This window comes from Oncorhynchus masou, chromosome 21, assembly GCF_036934945.1.
Source record: "Oncorhynchus masou masou isolate Uvic2021 chromosome 21, UVic_Omas_1.1, whole genome shotgun sequence".
Taxonomy (NCBI): domain Eukaryota; kingdom Metazoa; phylum Chordata; class Actinopteri; order Salmoniformes; family Salmonidae; genus Oncorhynchus; species Oncorhynchus masou.
This window is the reverse complement of record NC_088232.1, coordinates 29,058,277-29,070,566: the sequence shown is the minus strand read 5'-3', so window position 1 is coordinate 29,070,566 and position 12,290 is coordinate 29,058,277.

Here is a 12,290-nt window from a genome sequence, read left to right as displayed (position 1 = left end):
ACTCGGGCCACCTGGTGCCCGCAGTGTCTTTGCATCCTGTAGGGTGAGGTGGTGGGGTGTGACTCAGACAGGCGACAGAGGTGGGGGGGGGGGTCATGGGAGGGATGCTCAGCAGGTGTGTCAGAGGTGTAGACAGTTGGATTTATTCTGTCTCTTTGGATTATACATATGTGATCATAGCTACATTATCTGAGAGAAAATGTTGACATGCACATCACAGTGCAGTTTAGAAAACAAAATGGGTAGTATAATCTATTCATGTACATGGAATCGCAGAGACATCTGAGCATGTAGGATTATTTAAGATTACTGCCTTGGGCAATTACATTCAGTATCCCTCTATGTGAATAGAACTCAGTGCTTGTCCACTCGTCTCCACCCTCAGTCCAGTCCTGTCCTGAGGTCAGATGAGGTGTTAGTCGTGTAGCTCTGGGTACAATGAAATCTACAAGAAACACCCTGCCCTTCAAAACGAGGCATTCTTCTGCAGTAGCATTTACACAGTAAAACACCCTTATTTTTATTAGGGGTAGTGGTTCAGACATGTCTATCTGCATGGAGGATGTCACTCAACCAACTAAAGCTGTGTGTGTGTATCCTCAGTGTGCTTTTGTGTCAGTTCCTCATCTCACAGCCAGCCACATCCTTTCCCCACGTTCCCTTCCCGGGGTCTTCTCCAGAGGGAATATTCCCATTGTGTGTGTGATGCTGACTGGGAAGTGGGGAAGTGCCTGTCCTCAACCCGTCGCCACTCCACCTAGTGTCACAGAATTCCTGTGACCTCATGGTACAACAGGGTGACGTCCACCAAGATGTGAGCAGAAGGAGTAGAACTCTTCAAAGAAAATCCACCCCGTTGAGTTTGAATAGAATTACATTGCGTTTCAACTGATTTAATTAAATGACATGCATTACACGGAAGGTATCTGACACCACCTGTAACTACTGAAGTGCCAGCTGTCTTCCACAGTGCTTTAATTTCTAGGAAGCATATTTCCTCGTCTTCCTCATACCTAGTTAAGGTAATGGAACTGAGGGTTGATTAATTTGAACTTGATTGGTTGAATGAGGATTTTTGTTTGTTAGTGGGGGTGCAACTATTAGGAAGGTGCTCCTAATGTTTGGTGTGTGTGTGTGTGTGTACGTGTACACATTCATCCTCATTGAGATTGATGTTTAAAATGTGTGCACTGCTTACATTTCCTCATGACTGCATCAAAGGCCAACTGTATTTGGCAGGCAACTCTATACTCCCAGTCTATCGGAAAAGTGAATGTTACACATTGGAATAGTGTAATGCTGTCCAGGAAAGCAGACCACAATAGGCTATAAACTAATGGGCAATTAAACAGTCATTCTCTGGAGCTGGATATTTATTTATTTCGGGACTAAGGCATCTTCCCATACTGGGGAAACATGTTTGTCTTTGTGTTCAAATGCTGCCTTAGTAAATCCAGTGATTGCATTCTGGACAATGGATGTATTATGTCCACCTTGTAGGATTTCTCCTTGCCTGTGAGGGTACTCGTTTCCTCAGGTGCTATGGGGGCGCACATGGTTAAGGTACATTAGTGCACGCACATCAAATCATGTCAAGTCAATCATTAAACACTCAACTTGTATTGAATGTCCTCAGCCTTGTTTGATTAGCAAGGACCATTGATACGTACCAATGTACAGATGTCAGTGATGGACCTGTTGGCTGGGGCCAGGGCATGCGCCTTAAGTGTGAAGCTTGTACGTCATCAAGACTTTGGCACATGATTTAAGGGTGTCCTCTCTGATGAGGTCAGATGGTTTTTATAGAGATGAGCTGTGTCTGTAATGGGAGCCAACAAAGTTTGTATAATTTGCGGCCAGTCGTTACTTTCACAGGCACAGGCACACTGTGAACATCCCTCTACACACTCCCAAAGGATATTGCAATTTTTTTTATTTTGATCAAATCACAAAATAATCACATTTTAAATATAATTTCCCAAGTCAAATCTACATCTTGGTAAACATTTTATTATCTCTCTAGTTGTGTTTAGTCAGAACCTCTCAAGGTATAATCCTCTCTCCCAGGGTAGGTTGCAGCTTCAGGCATTCTGACTCAAAATTGGCTCATTTGCATTACCGTCGCCCCCGAAAGCCTCTTTAATTCAGTAAAATCTTGTTTCTCACACGACTGCTAATGCAGTCTGGAGCATTGACCTTATTTAAGAACATGGGAAACGGGTGTGAGGATCAACAATAAGTCAGGGGTGCTGGGGCTTGCATGTCCTAAGGGGGTTGTGGGAGAAGTGCTCCATTGACATAGGCCTACATTACATGTTGTGTAAGAGTTGTAAAAAAACATCAATCTCAACACTTAACCACTGAGAACGATAGCCATGGGAGGAATAAAAATGTATGCAAATGAATTACATACAGTAGCCTATTTCGTTATGTTTGGAAGAAACCGCCTTGTCTGAGAGGTCTCAGCGAGATCTCTCGTGTTGCCAAATGACATCGCCTCAACACAATCAATTATAAATGTATTATTATCAATGATCTTATCCTTGGCAGATCACTGTGACAGGAGCCGCCCACCGGGTCCAAATCTACCCTCTTCTAAGTAAGCTCATCCGTTTCCAGGTATCTATTGATTCCATATCTGCTGCTTCACATCTCTAACACCCCCCACCATAGAAATGTAATAGGCAATAAGCTCCGTCTCCACCATTCATCCCCGGGATCCGACAGCCGACATGTCGCCACATTAAGCCCTCTACAGTATAGATATGAGAACTTCCCGATGTGACACTCTGACTGTATTCAAGCCCAAATTGGACTTTGGAAAATAGAATTGGATCCTCAGCTGCTTGTCATACCCAGGGGCTGTCCGGCCATTGATTGGCTAATTTAGCTGGCCGGCTGACAGTTATCTGACAGGAAAACAAAGAGTCGGCACTGATTGGGTTACTGCCTGCTGGGGACATGGGGAGACAAGGGTGGGATGTGTTGAAGATGAGGTCTCTGCAGTTGATACAGGAGAAGCTATGATATGAACTGTAGTGTATATGTAAAGATAGAAGACTGCACTAAGGATCTCATTTGTCCCAGACCGTGATAATGCATTATTTCTTGTTCGCAGAGTGCGTTGTGCTGATAAGTGAGGTGGTGTGAAATGTTCTGATGAAGAAAGACCCAAGCTATACTGTAGGTTCTATATTGGCTGTATAAACTATAACTAATGGCCAGTTTTTTTTTTCTTGGTCAGGGTCCTAGTGATGACTAATGTTGGATGCATCACAGCCCATTTAGTTAGCATTGTAGCAGTCATACTCCACATGGCTGAATATTAACTGAGACAGGGATTCCTCTGAAATTCCTGCTTTCACATCTAAGTTAAGATGCTGCCTTTAGGCAAAGAGCGAGATGAAATGTTTTCTCAGTGTTAGCACAATGCACTTCATATTGTCACACACTGGGGAGGTTAAGTGTAATGTGTTGTTTTACCAGGTCAGTCATAGCAAGCAGTACAGCACCCCTGGAGCAAGGGTTACGAGCCTTGCTCAAGGGCATATCGTCAGATTTTCACGCAGTCAGCTCGGGTATTTGAACCAGCAACCTTTTGGTTACTGGCCTAGTGCTCTAACCGCTAGGCTACCTACCGCCCCAGTACAAGTACTATTTATTTTGACACGAAATCCATTACTTGTGACTGCTTGAAAGCCCTTAATTGATTCATACTTATTGCCTCAAAGTCTAATCAAAGTGATTTTATAGAGTTTATATAGAAATTCAAAATGCTGTAAATGTCTTTTCAATTATATTTTCCTGCTGAAATGGCTTCTCAGGGAAGACTCCATATAAAAGGCACTGGCAACATGTAAAGCTTCCTTCCAGTTTAACATCAGTTCTAGAGTGCATCGTTGGCGGCCTACTATTTAGTATATAATTGCTCTGCAATACATGTCAATTCTCCCTTGTGTTTATTGTGATAATGTTCCAACTAATTTATGAGTTTATATTGGAGCGCAGATTCTTCTTCTTTGCTGATAAACATTATATAACATATCGGGATAGGAAATAATGTATTCACAGCAATACTCAATTAGGGTTCCCTGAGATGAAATAATTGCATAGTACTGTGTTGTTCAAACATATTTGTTGAACGGGAAGTGTTGTAAGGAAATACAGAAAGCACAAAACAAGTGTATGTTTGTGTACAGGCTACTCTTTTTTTTCTTCCTGGTGTATACCACAGGCCAGGCTGTAGTGTAGAGTGGATCTGCTTTCACCTTGTGATTGAAAGGTCGTTGAACAATCCTAGTCACGTGACACATTGTTCAACAGCAGAGAAAGTCTTTCTAAAGACGATCCGTTATGCCTGACCGAACCTCATCAAGGAAGTAGTAGTTGGAATTATAAAGCATACTGCACCTTCACTCTCAACACTGTTTCATTGTTTTCTTTAGAAATGTTCAGTCGTATTACCATAGTGAATCTGATCCAATTCGGAATGTTCAACAGAGCTTAATTACTTCCGCTTGTGTGGAGCATTGTGGTAGAATAAAGCATGATTAGGTATTAAACTGAGATACACTCGAGCAGAGCAACTTAATTGAACAAGGGAATCGGGAGACATAAAGCAGAACACAAGAAAAGTTAGGGTATTTATAATGCGAGTCAGGACACGACCCAACTGTGTGACTCAAATAAATGGTTTGGCTATGGGTGACGTGTCACAGAAATTCAGCCTGCCTCTCCTGTCTAACGTTTAATAAAAGGTTGTGAGATGAATGACGATTAGCATTTGACTTCACACATCTACTCGAATTGGAACAAAATAATTTGGGTATGCACTGTCCCCACTTGCTTCAAGATGTCCACTATTGGTGCGGTCTGCCCAACGCATCACTGGGGGCACACTGCCTGCCCTCCAGGACACCTACAGAACCCGATGTCACAGGAAGGCCAGAAAGTTCATCTAGGATATCAACCACCCGAGCCACGGCCTGTTCACCCCGCTAGCATCCAGAAGTCGAGGTCAGCAGAGGTGCATCAAAGCTGGGACAGAGAGACTGAAGAACAGCTATCTCAAGACCATCAGACTGTTAAATAGCCATTGTTTGCCGGCTACAACCCGTTTACTCAACCCTGCATCTTCGAGGCTGCTGCTCCATATACATAGACATGGAATCACTAATCACTTTAATGTTTACATACTGCTTTACTCATTTCATATGTATATACTGTATTCTATTCTACTGTATTTTAGTCAATGTTACTTTGACATTGCTTATCCTAATATTTATATATTTTCTTTATTCAATTATTTTACTTTAGATTTGTATGTTTTGTTGTGAATTGTAAGATACTACTGCACTGTTGGAGCTAGGAACACAAGCATTTCACTACACCCGCAATAACATCTGCAAAATGTGTATGTGACCAATAACATTTGTTTGATTTGAAAAATAAGACAAGATTTAACAAGAGCCAGTAAATCACTCTGATGAAAGAATATAAAACATGCTCTTTGTTGTTTGATTTACTCCCACTGTTTGGTTCAAGGAGATACACAACCAAACACACACGCTAGAAATGAAGCCTTGTCCTCCTCTATAAACTATACACATGTATATTAATCTTACATGCAGATCTCATGCCCTGCTTTCCCACCCATCAGATAATAAAAGACCAATTCTCTCCTACATTTCTCATGTAATCCTATTTCACTGTAATGACCAGGGCATGAACTCTTCAACATACTGATTTGCATAAACAAGCTACATGAATGCCCTGTTTGAAAGGAGTGTTTGATCAGTCAGAGGAAGGGAAGGGGGATACCTAGTCAGTTGCACAACTGAATGCATTCAACAGAAATGTGTCTTCCGCATTTAACCCAACCCCTCTGAATCAGAGGAGGCAGCCATCTGTCCGCGTGGGGGGAGGAGAAGCGGCCCGCGCTAGGAGAAGAGCAGAGGATCCGGCCTTGCCGTTCCGCTCCCCTCTCATCCCCCTGTTTTGCCTATTCTCTACACAGGGACTAGGGCGCCTTGTTCTCACTCCCTCCTCTCCTGGAGCCCAACTCCAGCTCCACCACAGTGATGTCATGGGCAGGAATGATGTTTATGTTTTCCACTGCGAGAGGTGTGTGTGTGTTGCAAGGGTTGGAAGGGGTGAAAGCAGCCCTCAGGGTGATGGAACTCAGAGAGAGGGAGTGCTAGGGTCTGCAATAATGCTCCTCAACCAATCACAAAGTTATATTAGATAGATAGATACGGTGTAGATACAGTTCAAGTCAAAAGTTTGGACACACCTACTCATTCTAGGGTTTTTCTCTATTTTTATTATTTTCTACATTGTAGAGTAATAGTGAAGACATCAAAACTATGAAATAACTTACTGAATCATGTAGTAACCAAAAAAGTGTTAAACAAATTAAAATATTTTAGATTTTAGATTCTTCAAAGTAGCCACCCTTTGCCTTGATGACAGCTTTGCACACTCTTGGCATTCTCTCAACCAGCTTAACCTGAAATGCTTTTCCAACAGTCTTGAAGGAGTTCTCACATATGCTGAGCACTTGTTGGCTGCTTTTCCTTCACTCTGCAGTCCAACTCATCCCAAACCATCTCAATTGGGTTAAGCTCGGGTGATTGTGGAGGCCAGGTCATCTGATGCAGCACTCCCATCACTCTCCTCCTTGGTCAAATAGCCCTTATACAGCCTGGAGGTGTGTTGGGTCGTTGTCTTGTTGAAAAACAAATGATAGTCCCATTAAGCGCATACCAGATAGGATGTCTTATTGCTACAGAGTGCTGTGTACTGTCAGAATGCTGTGAACTCTGTAAAGCATTTATTTGGCCTACAATATTTGGTAACTCCAATGAACTTATCCTCCGCAGCAGAGGTAACTCTGGGTCTTATTTTCCTGTGGCGGTCCTCATGAGAGCCAGTTTCATCTTAGAGCTTAATGTTTTTTGCGACTGCACTTGAAGAAACTTTCAAAGTTCTTGAAAATTTCCGCATTGACTGACCTTCATGTCTTAAACGTAATGATGGACTGCCGTTTCTCTTTGCTTATTTGAGCTGTTCTTGCCATAATATGGACTTGATATTTTACCAAATAGGGCTATCGTCTGTATACCACCCCTACCTTATCACAACACAACTGATTGGTTCAAACACATTAAGAAGGAAAGAAATTCCACAAATGAACTTTTAACAAGGTATACCTGTTAATTGAAATGCATTCCAGGTGACTGCCTCATGAAGCTGGTTGAGAGAATGCCAAGAGTGTGCAAAGCTTTCATCAAGGGTGGCTACTATGAAGAATCTCAAATTTTGTTTTGTTGAACACTTTTTTGGTTACTACATGATTCCATATGTTATTTCACAATGTTGATGTCTTCACTATTATGCAACAATGTAGAAAAAAGTAAAAATAAAGAAAACCCTTGAATGAGTAGGTGTGACCAAACTTTTGACAGGCACTGTAGATAGATACATAGGTAGATAACAACCATAAAAAAAGTGTTCCACCCATCTGGCACGTCCACATAGCCTCTTCTGCCCAACTGAATATGTGGCATCTGTCTAGTCTCTGTGGTATACAAAACACCTATTTACAAGATCTTACAGAATTGAGCAATAACTACTCTGTTTTTCCACTTATTGAGCAATCCTTTCCTGCAGTTTGAGAGGTGAGTTGAGCCTTTGTAACCTTGACTCAGTTTCATGCTGAACGTTTAGTTTCTTTCATCGTCTCCGCTTCTCAAATTCCCAGTCTCTCCTCAGAGAGACACAGCTGCCTAAATTCCCAGACAAGCCGGCAGGAAATACCTGATGGCCCTCTCTAACCCCCTGGATTCTCTCTCACCCTCTCTGTTTCTCTCTCTCACTCACACACACACACACACACACACACATTCCACATGGAACTACTGAAGAGGAAATATGACATTAGTTTGAGTCTGTTTGTCAGAGTGGGGTACCGTAGAGACGGTAATGCTACGAAATCCCTGCCTCCACCTTGTCCTGTCCCAGTTGGCTCTTGGTAAGAGCAGCAAACTGCTACCATACAACATACAGGTTCAAATGTACTAGCAATAATAAAGCCCCAGTAAATCACATTGCAGAGGTACGGGGAAAAAAGTATGTCCCAGAAGAGTCCCAAGAATCACAGTCAAAATGTAAATTCTTTCAATGAACGCTCTCCACATGTTGAACTAGATGCTTGCATGGTTTGAGATATTGAAAACACAACACAGAACTTCACAAACTATTGGAAATTGGTCCAGAGGAAGTTTTGAAGGTCAGAGAAACAGTTCTATTTTCTATGACTGCCAACATAATCTACTGTATATCTTGGACTATCAGTGCTTGTGCTTAGGGAATTTTATACTGATCTCCAAATGACTCATATTCATGGGGCAATTAAACTGACCTTACCCCTAATTCTCCAGAATGGTGGATTCATGCCAGTGGTTGATGTTATGATCAAGTCATCAGGACTACAAAGAGTGTAGTGTTTTCTCAAAAGCAAGGAAGCAATGGCTGGTGCAGTACTTTCTGCAACAAGAAAATAGGTGATAGATAGCGAGAGGATTTATAATCTCTTATTCAAAAATCATGGATCACCATTGTCATATCCCCATCCAAGTGTCCCAATAATGTCCAAATAGTCTTCAATTATTTTGTTTGCTAGTTTATTTTCCTCGTGACCAGTCATGAAAGAAGAAAAGGAGGAGAACCTTTTTAAAACTACTGAGACATATTAAACCTGTTCTCCCTGTGTTTGGTGTATAAAAGAGAAACTCTGCCAGGACAAGAGTTAGAGGTATCTAAAGAAACTGGATGACTCACACACAACCAAGCAGAAAACTGGACACAGCACACTCAGGGTCTGATTAATGCAGGGCTTATCGGCGTTGGATCTAAAAAGTAAAAAAAAAAAAAAAAATACAGTATAGATTATATATGTGTATATATATATTTTTGTGTGTGTATATATATTTACTGCAACTGCCAACCACAATGAGTGTGGATAGCCTGCTGCTGCCTGCTGCTATGCTAATTGTCAGATGGGAGAGGAGAGAAGGTAGGGGGTCCACATGGATAAGTGGGTGGCCCTGCCTTGATTGGGTAACTGATTCATAGAAAAATAAAGATAAACTGCATAACAAATAAATGTGACTGGTCAATTGTGTCATTCAGGGGCTGGGCCCCCCAAAAATACATATACAAATAAGATACTTTTTTTGCCAATCACAGGAATGTTCTCAATGTTCAAAACACACCAGAGAGCATAATTTATCCACAGAGGATCAATAGTTTCTAAAAAATAATTACTGTGGATCACAGGAGGTTGGTGGCACCTTAATTGGGGAGAATGGGCTGATGGTAATGACTGGAGTGGAACCAGTGGAATGGTATCAAATACAGCAAACACATGGTTTCCAGGTGTTTGATGCCATTCCATCTGCTCCGTTCCAGACATTATTATGAGCAGTGGATGAAGTTTTATCACAAGCACATACAGGTAATTGCCAAAATAAAGGAAACACTAACACAAAGTGTCTTAAAAGGGTGTTAGGCCCCCACAAGTTGCTAGAACAGCTTCAATGCGCCTCGGCATAGATTCTACAAGTGGACCTAAACAATACCAGGAAAATGCACCTCACACCATAACATAACACACACCATAACCATCATTTACTCAAGTGTTTCCTTTATTTTGGCAGTTAACAGTATACAGTTGAAGTTGAAGTTGGAAGTTTACATACACTTAGGTTGGAGTCATTAAAACTCGTTTTTCAACCACTCCACAAATTTCTTGTTAAGCCGGTTAGGACATCTACTTTGTGCATGACACAAGTCATTTTTCCAACAATTGTTTACAGACAGATTATTTCACTTATAATTCACTGTATCACAGTTCCAGTGGATCAGAAGTTTACATACACTAAGTTCGCTGTGACTTTAAACAGCTTGGAAAATTCTAGAAAATTATGTTGTGGCTTTAGAAGCTTCTGATAGGTTAATTGACATCTTTTGAGTCAATTGGAGGTGTACCTGTGGATGTATTTCAAGGCCTACCTTCAAACTCAGTGCCTTGACATCATGGGAAAATCAAAAGAAATCAGCCAAGACCTCAGAAAAAAAACTGTAGACCCCAACAAGTCTGGTTCATCCCTGGGAGCAATTTCCAAATGCCTGAAGGTACCAACGTTCATCTGTACAAACAAACAATAGTACACAAATATAAACACCATGGGACCACGCAGCCGTCAAACTGCTCAAGAAGGAGACGCGTTCTGTCTCCTAGAGATGAACTTACTTTGGTTCGACAAGTGCATATCAATCCCAGAACAACAGCAAAGGACCTTGTGAAGATGCTGGAGGAAACAGCTACAAAAGTATCAATATCCACAGTAAAACAAGTCCTATATCGACATAACCTGAAAGACCGCTCAGCAAGGAAGAAGCCACTGCTCCAAAAACACCATAAATAAGCCAGACTACAGTTTGCAACTGCACATGGGGACAAAGACCGCAGTTTTTGGAGAAATGTCCTCTGGACTGATTTAAAACAAAAATATAACTTTTTGGCCATAATGACCTTCATTATGTTTGGAGGAAAAAGGGGGAGGCTTGCAACCCGTAGAACACCATCCCAACTGTGAAGCATGGGGGTGGCAGCATCATGTTGTGGGGGTGCTTTGCTGCAGGAGGGACTGCTTTGCTGCAGGAGGGACTGGTGCACTTCACAAAATATGTGGCATCATGAGGGAGGAAAATTATGTGGATATATTGAAGCAACATCTCAAGACAACAGTCAGGAAGTTAAAGCTTGGTCGCAAATGGGTCTTCCAAATGGACAATGACCCCAAGCATACTTCCAAAGTTGTGGCAAAATGGCTTAAGGACAACAAAGTCTGACCTCAATCCTATAGAAAATTTGTGGGCAGAACTGAAAAAGCGCATGCGAGCAAGGAGGCCTACATTCCTGACTCTGTTACACCAGCTCTGTCAGGAGGAATGGGCCATAATTCACCCAACACATTGTGGGAAGATTGTGGAAGGCTCCCTGAAATATTTGACCCATGTTAAACAATTTAAAGGCAATGCTACCAAATGCTAATTGAGTGTATGTAAACTTCTGACCCACTGCGAATGTGATGAAAGAAATAAAAGCTGAAATAAATAATTCTCTCTACTATTATTATGGCATTTCACATTCTTAAAACAAAGTGGTGATCCTTAGAGACCTAAAACAGGGATTTTTACTAGGATTAAATGTCAGGAATTGTGAGTTTAAATGTATTTGGCTAAGGTGTATGTAAACTTCCGACTTCAACTGTACTTACAGTCGGGAGTCCGCAGTTTTGGCGGCATGCATGCAAAATATACAGCTTTTTGCGTTGTGGCCATAGACATATAATCCATAGAAAGGTTTTGGAGCCTCTTACCCTTGCAATGTGACTGTTAAACTCATGGGTAAACTAGCAGTGGGTGCCAGCCCTGACTTGAATGGGAACTGCCATCTATGGATTATATTTCCATGGTTGGTTGCGGCTGTAGGTTTGCTTTTTGCAGATTTCAAAACACAATCGCGGAAAAAAAATTCAGTTTGGAAAGCAAATGCTCACTGCTGTCTGTAGAACAAATAGAACGTTTTTTCTGGGGGTGGCTTTACTTGGCTCATCGCACTCTAGCGACTCATTGTGGTGGGCCGGGCACCTGCAGGCTGACTTCAGTCATCAGTTGAACTGTGTTTCCTCCGGCACATTGGTGTAGATTTGGTAAGCTATTGCCACAACAAGCACATCGGCCATCACCATGAGTAGCCTATGGCTTCATCTTCATCATTAGTAGCTTACTGTAGCCTATAATATACTCCTCCTAATATTGTACAATCTGTGTGTCATTTCATTGGCCTGGGCTATTGTTGGTTTGAAGTCAAAACCTGTTTAATCTCAGTTTGTCAGTGTCAGAGTAGCCACTCGTTTCAGTCATTTGTGTGGTATTAAAAAAGATTCAGCTAATGTCTTCCATCATGTAAATGAGGTGGAATTGCATGAAATGCATTTTTAAAAGGCAGATTTATTTTCAGACCCAGCCCCCCAAGAAATCCCGTGGGTGGAATTATGGTCTGGGGGGCGCTATAAAAAAAAACAAAGTCATGAGGTCTATGATTTCTTAAACTGGGCACAGTCTGTGGGAATTCCTATGGAACAGCACACTGTTGGCATGGCTATGGGAATGAACACACTGGCAGGCAAGGGTGGCAACAGCAGGCATGTGGTGTGTAC